This window comes from Dromaius novaehollandiae, chromosome 3 (assembly GCF_036370855.1).
Source record: "Dromaius novaehollandiae isolate bDroNov1 chromosome 3, bDroNov1.hap1, whole genome shotgun sequence".
Lineage (NCBI taxonomy): Eukaryota > Metazoa > Chordata > Aves > Casuariiformes > Dromaiidae > Dromaius > Dromaius novaehollandiae.
In genome coordinates this window covers 69,521,627-69,544,299 of record NC_088100.1, presented here as the reverse complement: position 1 = coordinate 69,544,299, position 22,673 = coordinate 69,521,627, and the positions used below count along the sequence as shown (strand labels likewise).

General features: G+C 40.1%; 1 protein-coding gene across 8 annotated transcripts in view; it reads left to right on the top strand.

Annotated features, from left to right (window-relative positions):
• The window catches only part of TIAM2 (TIAM Rac1 associated GEF 2), a 184,353-nt gene that overhangs the window by 33,858 nt on the left and 127,822 nt on the right, over positions 1–22,673 (top strand). For 7 of the 8 annotated variants that reach the window (XM_064509123.1, XM_026122235.2, XM_064509125.1 and 4 more), the window contains one exon: positions 447–591. The gene's annotated coding sequence lies outside the window, so the exon portion shown is untranslated. Of the gene's footprint in view, positions 1–170; positions 275–446; positions 592–22,673 lie in introns of those variants that run through there. The other variant, XM_064509126.1, reaches the window with a different exon arrangement.

Below are 22,673 nucleotides of genomic sequence, written 5' to 3'. Positions count from 1 at the left end.
TGGCACCCAGGCACTGTTCTCCGTTAGTGTCTCAGCAGTAGGAAAGGGACCGTGATGGTGCCAGCCCTTTTCTGACTCCTCTTCTCTGGTTGCGTTGGCCGGGTGAGGGATATGGGAGTTGCCACAGGATGGACCCTCCCCAGAGGAAATCTGGGCAGCTCAATACAAATTCCTGTTAAGCACATGTTGCAATTTGTTGTACCAGTTTCAAAGCTGACTTTGGATGGGGAAGGAAGCTGTTAGTTGCCGTGCCTGAGCTGTCTGTGCAGAATGTGTAAGTGATGTGTGAATTAAAGGGAGATGTTTCTAGCTGCTCTTTTTGCATGTGTAGTTATTGGCTTTGCATGTGAGATGTTAATGATTTATCTGAGAGTGGTGCAGAAGTAGGGTTATTTCTAATGTAACTAAACATACATATGTTAACAAAACTGTTTTTATTTTTTTAGACTGCTAAAATAGAGACTTCCAGGAAAAATTCTTCAGCTCACGAAGCAGTGAGGCCAGTGTTAAGAAACACACCCCACCCTTTGTGCTTCTACTTCAGGATGCAGTGGGAAACGAGGCATGCAGAGAGCAAATAAATTATGCAAGGTTTGTTTGTTTTTATTGTGTTTGTTTATATATTTTTGAATGTATAAATTGGGTTACAAAAGAGTTGTAGGCCAAGGTCCAGATACCACCAGCTTAAATTTCATTTTAGTCCCTGGGTCTTATGTTTCACGTTGGCTAGGTGCCTTTGAGGGCTTAGAGGCAACCAGTAGTGAACACCAGCACTGAAGGAAACATAGCCTATCTGAATTAGGTTTCTCTCTAGGCATTGATCCAACTCTTAATGCCTTGACTTCAGAATAGGTTATGTTTACAAAACTTCAGTACAGACAAGGGTTCAAATCTGTAAATAGCATAGGTGCAGTTTTCTATACTTAAGAAGGAGAGGGAGGGATTTGGGCTTTTTCCTGCCCAACTATTATGAGTGTTATGATGTGGCAGATGCCTCTGCTGAAGGAGACAGAATGGGTGAAGTTTCTGGTGTAGTTTGCGTCATTCCAGAATCGGAGACAAAACGACCAACAAAGAGATGCACTATTCCTGAGCTCTCACTGTCTCCAAAGCACAAAGCAGTGCTAAACTTCAGTTCTGGTGATTATCTGATGTCTTCCTGCTCCAGTCACAGGTTTTATGCACGGCATATGAAAGAGACTCCTGCAGGGGGTTTGAAAGACCTGGTGCATTTGAGTTTTTGGGAGGGCAAGTTTCTCCCACCACTGTTAGCTTTAGTGTGTGAAACAAAGGGATTGTTTTAGAGATTTTTAAAAGGCTTGATCGTGGTATTTTGTAAAAGGATAATAGAAGCGTGTCTATTCAACTTTTCATCATTTTGAATTGCTCCAGCATTTTTTGCTATTTTCAGTTAAAGGAATCATAGTGATTTCAATACTATGCTCTGTAAAAGGCCTGGAGCATTATGGGTTACTAGTTAACACAAAATCCAGCTGTGTTTGGGCTTAGCAGGAAGCCACTGCAGAACCCTAATAAATCTATCTTTTGAGAAGTGCAGCCCTGTGAGCAGTTCTGCACATCACAAAATTCTAGGAAAGAGGGTTGGATGTGGACTCATCCCAGGGGTTTGTCTGACGTGATCTTAAACACTTCTGCTGGCGACGAGCGTAGTTTCAGAGGGATTCTGCCCCTTTCAGTGCTATGATAGGATTGCTTTTTTCACCTGGCAAACAGCTTTGGGGCAAAGTGAGGCTGAATAAGCAAGGTAACTCTCAGAGTTAGATTTTTTCCTCCCAGTTTGATATATACCACACAGGTGACTCTTACTTAGAGTGAATTGATATTATTTGATATTGAAACAGTAAAAACCATCGTTTTTACATTCAGTTGATTTTTTTTAAACACTCTTTTTTTAAAATCGGTATATAGTGGAGCTTTGCTACATTTTCTAATGGCATTAGAGTTCTATAACTTGAAAGGAACTTAGGGTGCCAGAAGTAGAGAAATTCATAGGCACAAGTTCTGTATTTGCTGTTATCTGGTTAGTAGAGTATTTGACTTCATAAAAGAATGCTTTTATGAAACAGCCAGGCTATTTTTAATGCTAGCTTTTAAATTCAGGATATTATATGTAATCACTACAGTTGTGAGTTGTGCAAGAGTCGTCAGTGCTATGTTGAATATGGCTACAACAGTTCAGAAGCTCTTCTGAGTTTTTTTTTTGTTTGTTTGTTTTGGTTTGTTTGATCTGTATTAATAAAGGAAAATACTGGACCTGATTCTAGAATGCAGTAAGACTAGTAGCTGTTGGGGGACTCTAGGATTGGGTCCCAGAGACAATGCTGTAGGTTTTTGCCATGCTTCGGTGCTGTGGAGTAGATGCACTATTTATTGACTTCTAAGTTCTTGCGATCTGTTCAGTCTGTGCATTTTGTTTCATTTTGATTATGACCACCTGCAGTTTTCCAAAAAGCAGTGAAAACCTACAGCGAGTTTGTCAGTGGCAGAAGCCGAAGCTGACTAAAATTTGAGGACAATATGAAGACATGGAAGAGAAGATTATGGCATACTGATTGCTAATGATAAAAAATACCAAAAGCATTCTAAAATTATAAAGCAGTGTGGTGCATTAAAGCATTAATTTGCATTTTGGCTAAGCCATAGCTCCATTTTTGGACTATCCTTTTAATTCTCCTGTTAATCACCTGCTGACCAGTTCCTCAGGTGGGAGCAGCAGGGAGCTGTGCCTGCAGCAGTTCCCTGACATGGTAGTTTCTGTCAGACAGAGCAATGGGACTCCTAAGGTTGTTTTGAAACCTGGGGTCAGCGGCTGTTACACCAGCAGACAAACTTGAAGAGTAATCTAATTAAAAAGTCCAAGATATTGAATAAAGATCACAAATGCCATCTGTTCAGTTTTATAACCTGAAATTACTCAGTGAATCACAGTACCAAGCTTGATTGTTTCTACGTTTGCATTACAGCTGAATTTTGTTACAGCAGCCAGCTCAAATATAAGAAGAGTTATGCAGGCTCTGGTAGTATTGATAAGCATTTGGACTTCATTAATTATTCCATCCAAGCATATTCTGGAGATATAGGTGGTTTAAAAACTGATCTCATGAGCAAAGCACTGATACCCTGTAGGCCTTGTCCTGATTTATCTCCTTAGAACTTGCTTGAAAAGGGCAACATAAATTTGATGCCAGTAAGGTCTGTGGTAACGTTCATTTCCTAGGATGGGCTTGCTCCAGTAGAGTGCTCCTGGAGTTCCCACTGAGAGGAATCAAATGCCCGGTTCCCTTCCCAGGGCTGTGATTCAGGGTTCAGGGGCCGGTTCCTCTGAGGGCTCCTGGTTCCTTAGGCTGAAGAACCCACTTTACATATGCTTTATTTAGGCTTCAAAACATTGGTCTGCCTTTGGGCTTCACTTGGACACAAATGCACACACACTACACACCAACTTTTAGGTTGCCCTGGAGAGTGATTGCATGCGCAAGATGTAGAAAATGCGAGTTAGGAAGAGAGCTCATTATTTTGAGATATGGACATGTTGATGGTGTTAACAGTGAAGTGCTTCGCTGTATGTTTTCACACTGGATCTTCAATGGTGGTGTAATGTAAGGAAGATGGACACTTGAATTTTCAGAGGAGTATCCTTTGAAGCAAAGCCCATCTATAGTTGAGATAAGTAGGTCATTGTGTGCTTACTTTAATGGCTGTTTTAATTATGGCCTAGTATTGCTGGCATATGCAGCAAGACTGTGAACTCAGATGTTCAATTAAGATATGATCATAACTCCATCTATAGGCTCTTGCAACAAATTGTTCCTAGGTTAAAGTAATTAAAAACAAGGCTTGGCTCTTTATGTCCTTTCCAAGTGAAAGTCTTATTCATGTGGTTGATCAGATGAGAGAACGTCAGATAAAAGTCTGTGGACCCAGGAAAAAAGACACAAGACTGATTTGCAGATTTTCAGTAGAATGATCTGGAAAGTAATCAAATGTAAAGAGAAGGATACACACCAGTGCATTCACATAAACCAGGAGATAGAGCAGTCTTAAAAACTCTTTCCATAATGTATGATTTCAGTGCCAACAATGTCCATTCACAATTCATGTGAAACAGGGTAGGGACATGGATGAAAGAAACTTTGTGGCAGTCTGGGCAGCTCCCGTGACTACCTTTCAGATGTAGTCTAGAAGACTTGAAAGGTTCAAAACAGGCTGAGGAAGCAAAAGCAAATGTCAGTCTGCTGAGGGAAGCCCTGTGCCTTCCTGATTAAGCTTTGTATTGAGGAAACAATTTCTTATTGACAGGCAACAGCCTTGTGGCAAGCTTGTCATTATGTAAACTGAATAAACCTAGAGCCATGTTACTGATTTCCTTTTTTTTTCTTTTCTTTTTCTTTAAGTGCATGCATTTTTTTCAGCATAACTCTGAAGGAAGCCCTAAAGACTTCAAGTTGAAATAATCTTTATATTTCCACTGATGGCTAGCTGTACTTATTGTCTATACATCTCTTCTAGATATGCATTAATTTACCAATTGCCTCAGTGTTGCTTAGGATCTCTCTCATGGCCTGTTCCTCCACTACTGCACAGCTCAACTGTACTGTCAGCATAGATCATCAGACTTGCTAAAGAAGACAACAAAAATTGGGCATGCCTGGCAAAGTTTAATGATGCAGCCCTGCAGCAACAGAGCAGTTCTCCCTGTTTTATATACATATATATATATTCAGTTTGACACTTTTTTACATGCTGGTATTGCTGGCACAGTGTTGAGATGGAGCTGTTGGGAGTGTGCCTTGGGTATGGGAGCACAGATCCCCACAGCGTGTGCGAGCAGAGTGTCAGCCCGCAGCTGAGCCGCGATACCTACCTGTGCGTGTGCTCTTGCTCTGCAGTAAGTGAAGGGCAAGCTACCTATCAGGCGGGATAGCTTATTCCTCCTTTTGAGGTGGCAGGGAGTAAATGTATGAACCTGGTGAGTTATCATAGTGTAACTGATATGCTGTAACATCGCACCAGGTTTTGTTTAGTTTGCATAGCCAGACTTTGAGCACAAATGATGGTGCTGTGTGTATAAGCACAAGTACAAAAGGAGCATTTGACTGTGTTTATATTTCTCCGAGAAGCATTTTAACTGAGCCCACTGTCATTCAGGGTAGATCATTATTTTCCCACCTGAGCTTTAACACTATAATCAACAGGATATGGAAATCCTGTTTGAAATTCTGACAGCTGCTTCTTTTTGTCTGCTCACAGAGGCATGATCTCCTGAATATATTCTCTCATTTCTGCTCACTTTTTTCTGATATTCTGCAGAACTTTAAGGCATAATCTCTCTTCCCCACTGTAGTATTGTCGCCTATCGGGGTTTATCATATAGATCTTTTCCCCCCCATTGAAAAAGTACATACATCAAATGTTTCCTACGCCACCTTTAAAAAAAATTGGAGTGACTATTTTCTGTTTGAGAAGCATAAACTGGTACTGCTACCTTTCTGTTTGTCTGTGAAGGGGTTACAGCCTGGGGTTTATCTGCCCTTTCTTCATGAAAAGCTGCAGTATAGTACAGGTATATCCAAGTCAGTTTTAATCTAGTTCAAACCGCTAGCTCAGATACTTGTGGCAGTGAAGGTGCGGATGCATGGGGCTGTAGACCACCTGCTCCAGGAGAGGAGCAGTGGCAGCAGCAGAAACAACATTTTGATAAGCTCTGAGTTCTGGGGCCCTGAGCTTGCTGGTCTGCTTTGCTCTGCATGAAGGAGATGGGCTGCTATTCCCGCTGGGCTGTTCTTCTGTCAGAGGCAGGGCATCCTGGATGTGGGCATACTACGAGGTATTGGTTAGGGACCCACTTCTAACTTCTAGTTCTGAAGCCAAGTAGCTGGAGGAAGCTTCCTTTCCAAGGAAACTTAAGTTTCTAGACTTATTTCTGTTCTGTGTTGGAAAAGGGGGGAAAAGAGTCTTCTGAACATTTTTTGAGGACACTGCATTAAATATATTAAAATACTTCTCTTCAGTTGGCAAAATGAGATTTTCAGTTTGGAAACTACGTGGATGGCAGGCTGGTGATTACAGCCCTGATGCTGGAGACCTATGCTTGTTGCATCTGTGCGCTGCCTGACTCATAGGATTTTTTTTTTCTTTCTTTTTTTTAAATTCTGAATTACTCATCATTAGGCAAACCAGGGGACTGGATTTGAACTTCCTATAAGCCCTAGATTTTAGAGAATATGAGAATCTCTTGAAAATTCTCCTAAAGAAAACTTCTGACAAGAGTAAAACTTCTCAGTAAAATACTGAGCTTTTGACTAACTCCAGTCAAAAATGCTCTACTGTTATTGTTTCAGCAGTTTCACCTTTGTCCTTAGTCCCTCTAAAACACCACTTACAAGTGGTCTTGAGAACCTTGGCCTTGAACACACAGCTTCTATCGCTTGACGGGAATAGGATGCTAATGTAAAGTGTTACTTGGATTTAATACTTTGGTCCTGTTTTCTGTCTTCTCGGGAATTGTTACCCAGATCCCACCAATTTACTCTTGTTCAATTCAGTCAGCGAAACATCTAGCTGAGGCGCTATATTAGTATTACATATAGTCCATGACATCAGCACTGAAACATGTGTGGGTTTTGTAGTAACATATCAGACAAATGCCTGCTGAGTCTTGCCAGTAAGAACCAATTTAGAAAGCTGAAATTATGGTGCACAACCACATCTGAATCTTCCTCTGAATTTGCGTATAGGGCCAATCTCTTAAACGTGTTACGATGTCATATTGGAGAATGCCACATTTCAGAATGATTGACTGTGTAATACAGGAAGATGTTTCATGCTGAGATGCTCATGTTTTTTCGCAGCCTTTGTCTTACAAAAGTGTTGTAGACACTATTAAAAAGAAATTTGTAATTTTTCTTTAAAATTTAAGAAAACTGCCTCTCACTGTTGGTTCTTACAAGCAAATTTTGGGTCAATTTTAATGTTGCATACCTTTTGAGACATGACCTGTAATTTTTCTTTCTTAACTGTCTGGCCTGTTGTTGGCATTTACAAACTAATTATTGATGGATATGAACAAAACAGTTGTTATATGTTTCAGATTTTTACAAACATAATTAAAAAATCTTTTTTTTTTTTTTGAAAATGGGAAGACTTCAATAGTATTGGAGTTCAGCGTACTTCCCTGCAGCAGCTGTTATTTCACATAAGTTCCTGCAATGCTACAGAAATTACCTTTCACTTGACTGTGTCAGTAAACATAGCCTCAGCTAATTCATTAAAGTATTGTGTAAAACCTCTGCTTTTCACGTACTGATACAGTTGGTTGTTTCAGTACACATAAGTAGGTAGTTCTTAGACAGGTAACAGAAGTGAATGGCTTAACAGCCATTGCTAGTGTCTAGTATCTTGTGAAAGACATTTGGCCTTTAGGTATTTTTCACCCTTTGGACCCACCAAGCCATTTCATTTCCAGAAATGTGCTGCTTTGATGTTTCTGAAGTACACCCAAATAGGTGACCATATAATTGCAAAACTCCCTTTCATTTGTGACTGGAACAGAATTTGAGTGGAAACCAAATGGTGCTGCCCACTCTCCTCCGTTTCTGATAAAGTATCATGCACACCAATCATGAAGAAACTTCCCATTAACCTAAAAAAGCAGTTTTAGGAAGTTTAGTGCTCTGAATTGTTGCTATGCATGAGTCATTGCAAAACTGAATTTTAATGTTGCAGAAGAAATGAATCTTTTCTCACACTAGTAAAATGCGACTGAATCTGCTGTTTTGTTAGTCATTTGAAAAGGAAAAAGGGGAGGGCATGGTCCAAGGCTTTATCGAAGTGTAAGATAAATCAGCTACTTAAGCACTGAACCTTCAGCTTGTTGGTATATCAGAAGGAGGGGCAGGAATTGCCTGAAGGATTAAAGACATCAGAGGAGGTGATTAAAGCAATTTTATTTATTGTTTTAGTTTTATATTTCAAAGCTTTTTCTTTACCCTTTTCTGCTTTATGAGTTGGCACAATAGATGAAATCCTGTCCCTGTTGAAGTTAATGGGAAGCTTGCTATCAACTTTAATGGGACCAAGATTTCACCCATAGTGTTTTAAGATCATTTGAGTGTTTACACAGCATCTGTGTGTGTTTTATGATTCCTTTATTTCTAGGTAATAGCATAAGTGTCAGAAATCTTTTTCTGTTACCTGAAGAAAATTATACATATTTGTACAGTCTGAAGTTTGACCTAGTTACAACAAATTTTGTACTGATTTTCACAAAACATCTTATTTTTTCTACAAAGGAAGCTTTTACTGGCAAAGACTATCTTTCCCTTCTGACAAAAGTTCACAATACCTTTGTGGTGAAAGTATTTGGGGTTTTTTAGGCAGCTTTACATGGGAAAAGAATGAAATACAACTGTTTGATTTTATATAAGTATGTCTTTCTGTTTTTTGAGAAAAGCTGGATTTAAAAAACTGTTGTAATTTACAAAACTATTTTTAGGAACAGGTCATTAAATAAGACTTGTTTCACTTCTGTATTTCTTTGCCAGTCAGATGAAATATCTTGGGGTCATATACCTAGCAAAATACCTAATGCCTGATGTACCTAATGGTACAACTGCACATGAATCTTTTGAGGAATTGAGTTTTGTCTCAAAACAGAAAGAAGTGTCATGGAGTGACATGGTTGTTCTCCTGACTACTGCATTTAAATAGGCTTACCAATTCCTCTAGTGGGCAAGGGAAAAAATTGCAATAAATAATTATATTTAAAGTGTGTGTCGGTGTAATCTACTTCGTACACCTTTGTGTATTAAAACTTGCACTGAATATTTCTGCTCTTTTTTCTCAGGAAATAAGAGTATAAAGATGTCTCATATTGATTCTTAGACTAGGACATTGTTGTCAGATATGTTTTTCATATATTTTATAAATACTTTGTGTATTTTTATATGTGACTTTCATATATGTTTTCATTGAATGACTATTAAGGATGAGTGGTAATAGCAGAATGTTGAGTAATAATGAGACACAGGCTGACATTTTTCTTCATTTTCTGACTATTTTTAAAATTTACATAAATAAAAATCAGTTCTCTATATTCTGAGTTTGGTTTAACCCTAATAATGAGATATATTCTAGCACTTTTTAGGAGTCCACACTAAAGTTTTATTGAGTTCATCTGGCTTCCAGGATGTGGTCTTCTGTTGTACATTGGCAAACTTGACTGAGACATGATTATTTCTTCACATCTGTTGATATCTTGAGGACATGGACTGAATTTTTACTGTCTACTGCCGGAAACACTAGGAATTTGTATGGCCCGAGGCTTTTTAGTGTTACTGCATAATAATAAATATTAGTGGGATGATACCTGAAAGAAATGGGGGTTATTTCATGATGGAGAGAGACAAAAGAGAATACCAAAAAGATCTGGCCTGAGAAACACTCAGTGTGTCAGTGTGTGTGTGTGTCAGTGTGTGTGTGTGTCTCCACCCTTTTTTTCCCCTAGCCACTACCTGAGCATTCACCACGCACTGTTCTTCCACTCTCTTCACATCTCTAGCAGGTCCCTTCTTTCCTCTGTCCATAGCCACTATAGATGAACCATGATGATACTAGTGTTTAATACCTAATAAAGAATATTTCTAAGTGGCAAATTACCAGTTATTCCATAGCTTATCGTCTTGTTCATCTTTTTCTCTTCTCAGAGCCCCGACAGCATGCTGAGGAGAGGGAAGCGCTTTTGTTCACTTTGTTTGGTCATTTCTCTTGTCAACAGCATCTGGATTCTTTCAGGAGCTCAGCAGATTGCTGTGCTAGAAGTTTAGGAAATGATTGTGAGACATCTATGTTATTTTATTTCCTGTGTGTCATGTGTCATTCTTCTGTGATATTTCTACAGAATAGTCAGTTCTGTTGCACGCACATAAATCACATACAGTATACTGTTGCAATAGAGGATGATGTAGTACGTACACACACGCGCGCGCAAGCTAGACTATAGTACTGTCTTTTAATGCTGTTAAATATATTTAATATAGTGGTATGTTAATGGAAAAATCAAGAGTGAATTCCTGAGGGAGTAGCGAAGTAACAAATGTATGGATTCTTGTATTTCATTTTGTGATAAGTCTAAATGTATCTCTGCCTTCCGAAATGCTTTTGGAACATGTTAGCTTTTTAACTAATGTACGTGTATCCTCTAGCTTTTACAATCTGTGATTTCTTTGCTGTTGTCTTTTTTCTCCCCAGAATATTTTTCATTTCTTCTGAAAATAATGTGAATTTAGATCAAAGTATTAGCAAATAGCACAAGATTGGCTCTATATCCAGAATCTCAAAATCAGTATTTATCCAGACTATATATAGCCAATTGATTAAAGTGGTTTCAGGTTTTGTGCGAGTCAAGGAGCTATTTATGCGTATTGGAATGAAAGCAATAGTGTTGAATGAAGTTCTGATTATTTGCAGAAGTTGGAAATGGAAAGATACTTGATTTCCAAGGCTTTTGTAGAATCTGTAAAGGGAGACGTATAGCAAAATCTAAGGTGGAGGTTGGGTTTCTGAAGTTCCTTGGACTTGATGGGGAAAAATAAAGAGAATGAAATTGTCAAATGCTTGAGAATTTTTTAAATGAATATATTTCAAGGCCAGACATCATTGCTGTGATCATCTAGTTTGATTTCCTGAATAACACAGATCATGCAATTCCAATTTTTTTCTTTGTAAAGAAACTTTGGTTTGCATATTTAATAATAATAAGTCAGTCTACAGTCATTGACAAATTGCTTCAGGATTACCATATTTCTGTAACTCCCCCTAAACAGCCCTTGGCTTTGCCTCTGCTGCTGGTCACCTCAGGAGACTGGTTCTCCTAAATGGCCCTGTGCATCTGTCCCAATATGTCCCGTTTCAGGTTCTTTACATAATGTGGTGAAATAGAACAATGTGTTGCTTTAGAAACGATTGCTGTTCTGCGTGCATTTAGACAGATGCTCACATGATGCACAATGTGAAATACATTACTTTCGAATTAAGCATGCAGCCTATAGGAAAAGGTGTAGCAATAGAGCTTGGGGTACCTAAGTCCTGTTCTTCCCTCGGCCACTGTTTTGCCCGGAGAAGTTGCTGTTGTCCCTGTGTCTGTTCCCCCTTCCTTTCTCTTCCTCCTTCCTCCCCCCCCCCCCCCCCACCAGGTTGAGGATAATGATACCACCTCAGCACAGCACGTGTGCGTTTTTAAATGAAAAGCCCTGTTCATTACGATAATACGCTGTGTGTAATTGTTTGAACATGCTTTGCCAGGCAGTAGCAGGTGGCACTCGGCAGTAAACAGCTTGATTTTTGAACTAGCTATGATAGCATAAAGCTGTAATAATTTCCCTAGACAAAGTCTTGGCATCACTGGACACAGTGGGGATTTTACCATCAATGTGATCTGGGTCAGAATTCATCCACTGATGTGTGTGTGGTGGTGGTGTATTTTGTTTTGTTTTTTCTTTTTTTTGTCTCTATGCCTCACTCCCGACCCCCATCAACTTTGAGAAAGACTTACACTAATGTGACAGAGATCATGATCTGATTATATTATTCAGCGTTGCCTGCTGTAATAAACAGTTACGTAGAAAACTGCTTCTATCCCTGTTGAATGAGTTTGACGGTGGCCATAAATATTCGTTACATCCCATTCAGAGCCATGCTATTTGTTAGCCAAAACTTTGCAAAATTTTAAAAGTGGGGTTTAATGATGGAAAGCATTTGGAAAGGTAAGAGATAGTCACCACTTTCGTCAAGGCTATGGAAAGAAAAGAGAGAAGTGTTACAGCAGCTGCTTAGTAGCACCTTATTTTTTGGCTAAAGTGTGGCAAAACATTCTGTATGTTACCTCATACACAAAAATGTGTCATGAAGATCAGTTTTCATTAGAAGAAAGTGCAGAACTGTACTGTCAACTAGTGGATGTTTTTCCCAAACACTTCTGCAAGAAGTATATGGGAAATGTATACTATGATTTTTTTCCCCAAATCTAGTCTAAATCTAAAAGAGTTATTCTAAAGCAAATACAGCATTAAAAGGTTTCAAAGCCATTAGTCGAAAGCTGTGCATTATTTATTTTGAAATGACTGCTCTTTCCCATTTCCTGTCAAATGGATGCAACTTGCTGACACTTGGCAACAACTATTTTTTGTTTCATTTTGGCAGTCAGTTACTGGAGGCTTTTAGCACCACTGTAGGGTATACTATGTCATTTCCCTTCCATGTTCCCTTTTCTTGCCAATTGATCTGTACATATAGCCTTGCTAAGGTAACTTGGTCTTAGATATCATTGCACTAAGGGAAAGCTTTCCTTAACATCTATGTAAAGGTTTCCTTACTGGAAGTCAAGCTGATTTATTTCTTGTCTGTTCTTGGTCAGGATGACGGACAGTTGATGACAAGTCTCTCTATAACAGCTTTTAGTATCTTGAAAAAGTATTCTGTTTTCCATTTTTTCTCTTTTCTAGACTACACAAACCCAATTCCTTCAACTTTTCTGACAGTTCATGTTTTCTGAACAGATGTCTGTCTTTTTTTCCTTTCTTCAAATTATCTACTTCCTTGTTTTAAGTAACTGAACGTAGTAGTTCTTAAGAGGTCCCAACGATATTCATGAAAGATGAAATAATTAGCTTTACTCATTTTAATAAATCCAAGAATATATAATTTTTTGTAAGTCACATTGCTGACTCCTATTTAATTTTGTGCATGTCTTTTTATTTGTAGCATCATTTGAAATTCCTTTGCTCACATCTGAAAACATCGATGTACTAAAAAAAACCACAAAAAATGATTTGCATGAGGAGAAACAATGCATTTTTTTCCATTTATTTAAGGAAAATGTTCTTTTTTAATTATTATCAGAGATTGTCACTTGTTTTTAACCTGTTGTCATCACTGTGATATCTTATTCAGTGACTTATTTGTAGAGCATGCTTTTGAGGCAAATAGAGAATTGCGGCTCTCATTTCTGTTCTCAGTTACACCAATGTGAAAGATTTGGCATGGAGTTAGGACAGATTCTGATCTTTACTATGCTGATAAAGATCAAGGATGTGTCACATGTCCAGAGGACTTCGTTGCCTGAATTTGGCAACATAATATGCTGATGAGCGATTGGGATATTGCTAGCTAAGAAAGGAGAAAGATAGCTGGACATAACTGCAAAATTATATGAATAGGATATGATATGCTTACCTGTTGAATTGGATATTGGGACTTCTAGTTTTGTATCTAACTTAAATCATAATTTCCTACTTAGACCTTTTAAAATGAGAGCCTGGCCTACCAAGTTTTCACTGTAGAGTTTCTGCGTGAAAATACATCCAGTGTGTTTTGTTAAGGTCATGAAATATTTAAAAAGAACTACATAGTATTGCCAGGGAGCTTTAATGGTATAGGGTGTGGTTCCCGTTGGCTGTGTATGCCAATTTAAGCGTATGCCTTGTGCCTCCAGATAGCGCAATGAACTGTTAGATGGGCTTGCCCTGAATGGAGGGGTTTGCCTCCCTGCCTCCCTTGCTGCCTGCTGTGCTCCAGTGCTCGCTGGACTCTCCTAGGAGCTGATTTAACTTGTTAAAATGTCATAAAGCTAACCCAAGGGGAAAAAGTAGAATAATTTTTCTTTCTGCTGTTTTAGTCAGAGGAGGGAGGCTGTGTGGTGCAGGGTCAGGGCGAGGAGGGCCAGGGAGCTGGAGGGGCAAGCGAGCAGAGAGCCAATTTGGCGGCTGCAGGCTGGGATGCTGCTGCTCGACCGTACCCCAGCGGGCTCTGGACGGCCCAAGCGCTTCCCTTCCCTCCTTCTGCAGGCTCCCCTTCATTTCTCAGTGATGACACTGGCACTCATCTGACCTGCTGGAGGGCCAGTTTGAGGAGGTGAAGTGGCAGAAAAATTATCCTCCCTGAGAGGTAGCTTGGGCTCAGGCAGACAGAAGCGTTGGCTGTCGTGTTGCCACCTCCAGTTGCATGTTCTCACCTCCTCCACACACAGACACCAGGTCGCTCCAAGGCGCTATGCTGGCACAAAACTAACCTAGCCAAAGTAAGTGAAGAGTTTGAGTTGGCCATTTTTAGTGGCCCTCGGGAAAGGTCTAGCAATAATTTTGTGCCAGGTTGGTGTATTTAAAGAACTTAGTGAAAGGTCATGCGAGCACTAGGTGAGAGGAGGGGCTGGGAAAGGGGCCAGGGCCAGGAGGGCGAGCAGGGCATAAGGCTCACCCTTGCACTGCAGTTTTATGACAGCTAACATCACTGGTGGAGTCTGTCTGCTCCGCAGAACTAGGTGGTTAGAACAAGTTTGTGCCTGTTCTCTATTTCCAGAGCAAGGAGAAACAGCTAGAGTTGCATGGTGCGTTTTGCTCTGAGACTAGTAGAGAAGGAGGCAGTTAGCTACGAATAACTTTACAGGGTGTGTGTGTGTGTCCATGTGTGAGAACTAATCTTGACTTATCTAATTTCAGAGCATCAGTGTTCTGTCTTTTTAGTAAATAGTTCATGTTCGATACTTTTTCTTTTATAAACTGTTAGATGAGAGAAAAATTACTATTTCAAATATTATTCAAAGCTAGTGTTGACCATGGCACAAACAGAATGAGGAAATACAATCGAAGTTGATGCTTTTGCTACTCAGGATGCACAGAGGAACATGAAATCCAAACATTTCATTGCGAGAAGGCCAACATGAAATTCACAGCATCACAGAATGGCCCATCTGGCCAGGCATAGGCTTAGATGTCCCAAATTCTTCTGTGTATGAGAGATGTGTAGTATGTAAAATGACAGTTGTTGTTAACCATATCCTAAAGGCCAGGTCGCAAAAGCCAAGTGATGCAGCAAGATAAGCATGTTGCAGAAAGCCAGTGGCAGTGATAAAGTTGTTTTTGATGGCTAGAGCCATGTGGCAGATGACGTTCTGTCTGTGGGAGAGCACTGCCAGCATCTCCAAACAGCCAACTTCTGGCAGGAGCCACAGCTGCGGATGAACTAATGAAGCAAGCCCCAATTTGCCGTGTCACCTAATGTGGGTAATTGGATGGATTTTGAGGCACTCATTCTTGGGCTGTGGTAGGGGGAAGAAAGCAGGGAAAGGGTGAGTGGGAGAGTCACTGGGAAGTAGCAGAAGGGGAAAGCTGTCTACTCTAGAAGCTATTTTTGCAGGAGGGGAAGAGAGGATAAAGAATAGTTTTTCAGAGGAGGCAATATGTGGTACTGATGTGAGAGTAAGGGAAGGTGGGAAGAGAAGGTGATGGAGAAGAGTAGCCAGAAAAAGATGGTTTATACTTGCTCGATGATCTAAAAGGCCACTACCAGCATAGGCTCTGGGTGACAGACAAAGCTTGTGTGCAGTTTCAACAGCTCAACGGCACCCCCTCGTTGCCCAGGTTGTAATGTACCTAAAATCCCAGGCCAGGCTACATCAGTGAGAAAGACTGTTACAGCTGTAGAAATTATTTGACTTTTCAATTAGGCTTTTCCTTGAAGAGAGATAGCTTTTGTGCAGTAATGTCCGTATGTGCAGATGTTTCTTATCTTCTTGGTAAAGGAAGTTGGAGAGTTATTTCAAGGCAGACAGGATACCCTTATCTGGTGCTCTCCTTTTTTCAATTACTGCAAGATGTGCAACTTGTCACAAAAGAGGAAAGGCTTATTTCCAGGAAAAGCAGTAGCTGAAAACGTCCATGAATATGTTATTGGAATGGGGGAAAAAAAAAAAAAAGAAACCCTCATAACGTAGCTTGTATCTTGTACTTTCATAGCAAGAAAGGAAGAATGCATGTGTTCTGGCTGCAAGATTACTCAAAAAAAGAACAGCTAATACAAGTATCCAGCTATCTCTGGCACTTATTTAGGATGGGATGAATTAGTCTCTGAAATGCCTATGTCATTCCATTAACTATAGTGGGAACATGGATTACTGGTTAATTTATAAAGTTGGCTAAGATCAGATAAGATGACACTCCCTCCCCCCCTGCCGCCCGCTTTCTTTGCTGTCTGCTGGCCATGCCTGGTGAGAGAGAGAGACTGTGAAGAGGACTCTTCAGAGTGTGTCCCTGCCGCCCTTCTGCGAAGTTCAAGCTGCATGACAGAGCCCCACGCCATCTAGGAGTGGGAATAAATGCAGACTTCCATTGCTACGCAGATGGAGTCGAAACTGTAGTTCAAGCCGGCTTCTCTGCAGTTGTTTATGGCTTGCAGTGGTTTCAGGAAACCCTGCGATATTAATGTCACTTGGAATTCTTGGAGGGTGCCATTTCTGTCCCTTTGGGAGCCATTGTTCTTGCGGGTTAAGTGCTGGAAAGCATTTGTCTGACACAGTGACTGCACACAAACAATTTGTGCGAAGACATATGGCCTTAAAAAAAGGCTTTGATTTTCTTATGCCTTTTTTTTTCTTTGAGAGCTGTCATTCTATATGTCTTACAGGGATTAATCGATAAGGTTTAATCAAAAGCTTTGGTTAGCAGTGTTCCCCCGCTCTCCTAAGAAAGTTTGAACATTGCCAGGGTGCTGTAGGAGTTGTCTCTAGAAACCACAGCAGCTTGTTAACATGTTAGCAGCAAATGTAAGCCAGCACAAATGAGCAAGAATGCAATGATTAGAAACTGAGCAAGGCGGTTCGTACATTTGCAGAGGATTCACAACAGCAGATTTCTCCCTTTTTCAAATGCAGAAAACTCATCTAGTACTAGCACTGCTTTCCTGCAGGTTATTCTTAGTAGTAGCAGAATTATCAACTTTCACAGTGATGGCAAAAACCTTTCAACAACATTGCTGTCAAGTTGTGAATCAAAGTTTTGCCATGATGCATCTTGATGCATGGACAACAGTATTTAGAGATATTAATATTTATATTTCATCTTTGATTTGCAGAATATTACAACTATTGAGCTAGTGCAGTTAATATAGATGGGGTTACATACTGTATTTAGGAAGGAATAACCTTGTCCAGTTACGTAGCTGGCATGTTAGACCTGCTTACTAATCAAACAATCTTAACAACCCCTCCCAGATAGATTAAATAATATTCTTTTCAGTTTGCAGCTGGAGAAGTTAAATGTAATTAACGTGTAAACCAATGGTACTGAATCTCGTATGTGAATCTCTGGGATTCAAATAAGACTCAAGGCTCAAAGACTGCCTAAGCAGTCTTTTGAGCAAGTCTTTATTGTTTCATGTATCTTCTCCATTTGTTTAACTGTAGTTTTTCAAATCCTGATTTGTTAAAGTCATGTAAATCCAGAATTTGGGTAGTTATTGTAGCTCTCTGAAAGCCTAATATTTCTTATTCATTTGTATAGAAACAGATAGTTCATAGAGCAAGTTTCAATTCTGTGGGAATCCAGTCTTTCTGCTATCTGCTGCTGCTGCGTGTTTGAGTGGATGTGCAGGAACTGAATGTTTCTTTTGAATTATTTTGAATCATTGACAAGGACATTGTGAGTCTGAATAGTTGCTGTTGCTTCATGGTTTTCTTCTGTGAAATAAATATCAAAGCAATAGCTTTAGCTATTGTGGTGCATGTCCGCATCTATCTCCTTATCTCAGAAGATCTCAGAGACGGTATAACTGATGAGGTTATGGTGCTCAGAGGCATAATATTTGTTTAGTATGTGCAGTGAGTCCCCAGCTCTTACTTCTCACAAATCAGCTTGTTTCCAGGGCAGCTTCCTGGGCATTTTTGTGCAGTTTGGATGGAGGCCGGGGAAAGGGCTGCTGGATCACTCACAGTGCAGAAGTTCTTGGAGGTAACTGTGGGTGTGGAAGAGCAATGATGGCTGCAGAGCAATCTCACAAATTTCTCCCTTGCATTTTGCATCAGCTAGAAATTAGACCTCTGCTACTCCATCTGTGTTGCTTCTAAACCTGGCACAATGGGTTTTGCGTCATGCTGATAGCGTCTGCTTTCCTATCTAAAGCCAATTCCTGAGCTGAGAAGTTGATATGAAGTGGATGTGGCTGTACCTGGAGTTCACTTAGTGTCAGGCCGTCACTCTGAAGTCGCTGCCTGCTGAACGAGTGTTACTTGCCTGCGTAATTGCTGGTGCCTGTGATTGGCTTGAGCTGACTCCCGCACATTGTGAACCCCGCTCCTGCTGTGAAGTTGTTCAGAATTAAATTTGGAAGGAACAAAGAGGGAGAGCAATGGGGAAGAACAGAAAATGTATTTTGTTTTCAAGACATCTAAGTTTTGACGAAAATTGGAATTGAACATTTGTATGCATTTAATTAAGGGGGGAAAAAAAAGTAAGCTTTTATTCTTACTGGCGTAGCTTGTGATGGTGTCATCATGGTCTCACACGTTGCCAGGACTGAATGCATAACACAAGGAGAGTGAATGTGTGGCCCTGTTGATCTGTGGGGCGTGGGGAGCAGGGGGTCACTTTACTTGCAGGGTTTGGTGTCACCAAGATCTCACTGCACAGTTGACCGTCTACTTCCGTGGTTCTTTACGGAGTTTGTAAATCAAACCCTCTCTTCCTAAGTTTTGAGGAGAAAAAAGGGTCTCACTGCTACAGTACTCAGCTTCTTAACTGGGATTTTCTTTCCATGGGAATTCGCCTGCTGAAGACCATACAAACACTGGGGTTTTGTTTGTTCTTTTTTTTTCCTCTATGTTTTCTTCTTCCTTGGTCAAATGTTTGTGTTCTAGCCTTGATTAGTTAAAGCACTGAGGAAAACCAGCTCAAGTAGAGCCTGCCTTTTTCAATGGCAAAACATGAAGTGGCTTGAATGGAATCAGTATTTATCCTGCTCACAAGTGAATGCTCAGATAATACTCTGTGCAATCTTATTTTCTTCTTTCCTTTCAGTGCTTTCAGGTGTATCAAGTGACTTAATATTCAGCAGGCATGATCAAAAGCTAGCCTGACAAGCAGCTGCTTTCAGCTGCTTTCAGCAACGTTTGCATATTCTTAATGACTTTTTAATAGATCAGTTAAGTAATTTCATCAGAAAGTCTCCAGCAGATGGAGGATCCCCCTTAGACATACGTTGTGTGTATTTAAGGATCACTTTTTCTCTCTTCCTGACCTAGTGATGGAAACGTGTTTTTCCTCTGGTTAGCTCTGCAATCTGGCTTTCTAAAGGAGAAGATCGGACCCTGGCAGCGTTACCTCCATTATCATCGCATTCATTATCTTTCAATAGTATTAGTGACAACATTTTGTGATGGGTAACATTTCCTGTCAGCCCAAATTGGTGTAGAGCAGAGTGCCTCAGTTGCTCACCCCTGAAGGAAATCCACAGGAAGGGAGCCAAATTCCCCTTGAGGCAGGGGGCAGCGATCCCTTTAGGGTAGACATGGACAGTGTCAAGGCCTGGTAGCCTTGTGCCAGCACCCTAACCTTGAGGTTTCTTGGGTGTTCATCAGGTCTCCAAGAAAGCCCACAGACTTCTCAGTGCATTAGGGGAGAACGTGTTACTCTCATTCCCCTTAGACATTTTCCTTCTTTTTTGCTCTCTCCCTTCTGCAGGCAGAATTTTGTAACCTTTGTTGCTGGGGAACAAGTGTGTCTCCACAGAGGCAACTTTCTTCCTTTTGTGGACAGATGTGTGCAGGAGTGCTGAACAAATAGTGCACTGTTAGAAAGATTTTAATGAAGCAAGCATTGCACTGGGGCAAATCACTCTTAATTGTTGTCTTGGCTCTAAATTTGGTCCTAGATGTATGTTGCCCACAAAATTTATGGTGTCCTTTCTCACTTTCTTTTTTCTTGTCAAAGTTAAAAATAGCCTTTTTGCCCCACCAGTTTCCTTTTGATCTGTGGAAGAGTTGAGACCTTAGCTTTTTTTGTCTACTCAAGATTTCTAAAGAGCAGGCTTTTCATGACATTGCTCATGAAAATACTAGATCTGAGGTCCAAAATGTGCGTTTAAAAATTACCCCCCCCCAAAAGCCCAACACCTTCATCAAGAAAGTAGACAAAATAGATAAAAAGCCCTTATCAAAAGTCTTGTAAGTCAATGTGATTAGATTTGTACATTTACTTGATAAGCATAAGTTTCAGGGCTGTATTCCTTTGCAGGTTAGGTAGCTGCAGATCTGCGAATTACAAATATTTCCACAACTGAGATTTGATTATAGGGCCTGCTGAGACCTGCTGTCTTGGGCCCCCTGCCAGTTGCCTGGGTGGTGGCTGGAAGTGCTTACACATCCGTGGATGAAACACTCCTGCCCTCAGCCGCTGTGATCACAGAGCTTTGTTTCTGGAATGAACTCTAACAAAGGGCAAACTGCCTCGGTGGTGGCCCTTCAAGTCATACTGTTTAAAAAAAAAACCAAAAACAAACAAAAAAAACACCCCACACTTGGGAGGAGGGATGGGCTGTAAAATCTAGTTAATAAACACTGTGCTTTATTGGAGGAGCGGCATGCAAGATCTTTAAAAATCTTGTCATCTCAAATGTAGTAAAGGGTGGCCTCCCCCCACCCCCCAAGGTTAGATGATTCCTACAAATGAAGAGGAAATAATTCTGACAATCATTTATTGAAGGTAGCTAATAAAACAATGGAAGGATGTAGGCTGATGCATAAATGGGATATTGTGACAGATGTAGATGATTATTAACCAGCTGATGTTTCCGCAAAGGCTTCTAATCAAACACAGTGCAGAGTAGTGAATCTGGGTATATTAATAGCAAAAGTTTTGTGGAAAATCTGAATGCAAGCTTCTTTAACATTCCATTTCCTGTTTTAATTGACAGAGTGTTAAGCTTTTATACAGATAATTTGGAAAATATTGTTTTGTGTGTATGACATTAAGTACATGGTACAGGCCAGAAACAACATGTTGTGGAAAGGTTTCTAGAAAGGGACTCCTATAATAATACTTTCTTTTAGAGAAGCGACTAGCGACAAATGCTAAACTTGGTGATACAATATAGCCAAGTGACTGCAGTAGAGGAGTATCTATTTATGTCCATGCAACCTATGTTTTAATGTGACTTTGCGAGAAAGAGGAAGATGTTATCAGAGACAGATAATTATGCTGTAAAAGTTGTGGCCACATTTCCAGTTTTTCTATGGCTTTCTATTGAATGTCCTCTTATTTAGTTTTAGCCTTGTATTGTACTTCATTTTTTGGAGGGGAGGGGGAAGAATAAAATACTAGGTTTTTACAGTAATCTCTAGGTTAGATTTGAAGTACTTTAAATGTACGTCTTTCTTTTGGAAGCTCTGTAGGAGCCTTGGCTTATCGCTCTTGTTCTCTGAATGTTTGAAAGAAAATGGTTAAACAGAAATTACCCAAACAAGACAATGAAAACTATGTTTAACATGTTATAGCACAGCTCCTCAAATCTTACTTTGAGTCCTGATACCATCTGCAAGCATCAACAAAGTTTTTTGTTTTATAGCAGCTGGTGTTCTTGATCTGTAGAGTGGTTGCTTGGAGTGGGAATAAAATGGAGCAGAAGATACTGAGGAAGGGAAACATTATCTCATAATACATTGGTTGATGTTGGCTACTACAAGCTGCTATTAAAATAACATATGTATCGGCATTTGTATTGTCTTTTTAATGTACTTCAAATGCTTTGTGACAGGAAGGGCCACGTCTAAAAATTTGAAATGAAAGGAGAATAGCTTTTGTTTATTCAGAAGATATGGATAGGAACTAGTCTATCACCCAATTATCCCTAAATGCAGCACTCCTGAAATGTGTAATAAAGTGTAAGCACTTAACCTGAAATACCAGCTGAAGTTAGAAGTAATAATAATGTGAATAATACGTTGTATAAGACATAGAGAATATAGGTAGGGAGAACTTCATTACTCATTTAATTTCTCACTTAGTTTGAGAAAGGCACTAAGACTAATGGCTCTTAAAATATGATGATGTACTTTCCATGAACACCTGGCAGGCCTGGCTGGCTCTGGAGAGTCTGCTGCCTCAGCTCACCAGCAGATATTCCTACCTGCTCACGTGGATGGCCAAGAAACGTTAAATATAATTTTCTGATACTTCAGGCAACAGTTTCTATCCTTACCTCTTCCTAGGGTGCTCCAGTTTGCAAACCTCCTATTTACCAGCTTGATTGGTCCTATCTGTGTGCCAGGAGGTGGATTCCTCTTTGATTAGAAACCTAGAAAGAGCCTTTAGACAAAATACACTGGGCTGCTGATGAACAGAGCAAAGAAAGGAAACTTTGGTTTTATTTCCCCCACCCCAGCTGTTCAGCAACAGATTAAGGAGGAATAATCATGCAAAACAGAAGGGACCCAGCAATATAAAACTAAGGCAGTTACTCTCACTGCAAAATACACTTGGCATAAAACTCTGACAGGTATGCAACAAAACTATTTTCTTTAACAGCGACTACTGTGTATTGTCTCTCCTAGTTCAGACCTTGTTTCCTGGTGGTTAATTAAAATAAATTTTACCATTCATGATTTTACTTGTTTTCATTTTTGTTCCAAAGCTGTCGCTCTGCTAAAGAAATCTGCTTAAATGAAGCAATCTGTGCCAAGTGAAAACATTCAATTATTGGTGTGTTTTTGGTCGGTCTTTTGATAAACAGAGCCTTCCTGACTGCGCAGCAGTTCCTCAGGAATTCCTTTATGGTGAATTAGATGGGGCAGTGATGAATAACTCGGGGCAAAGGACATTCTCAGCAGTGCA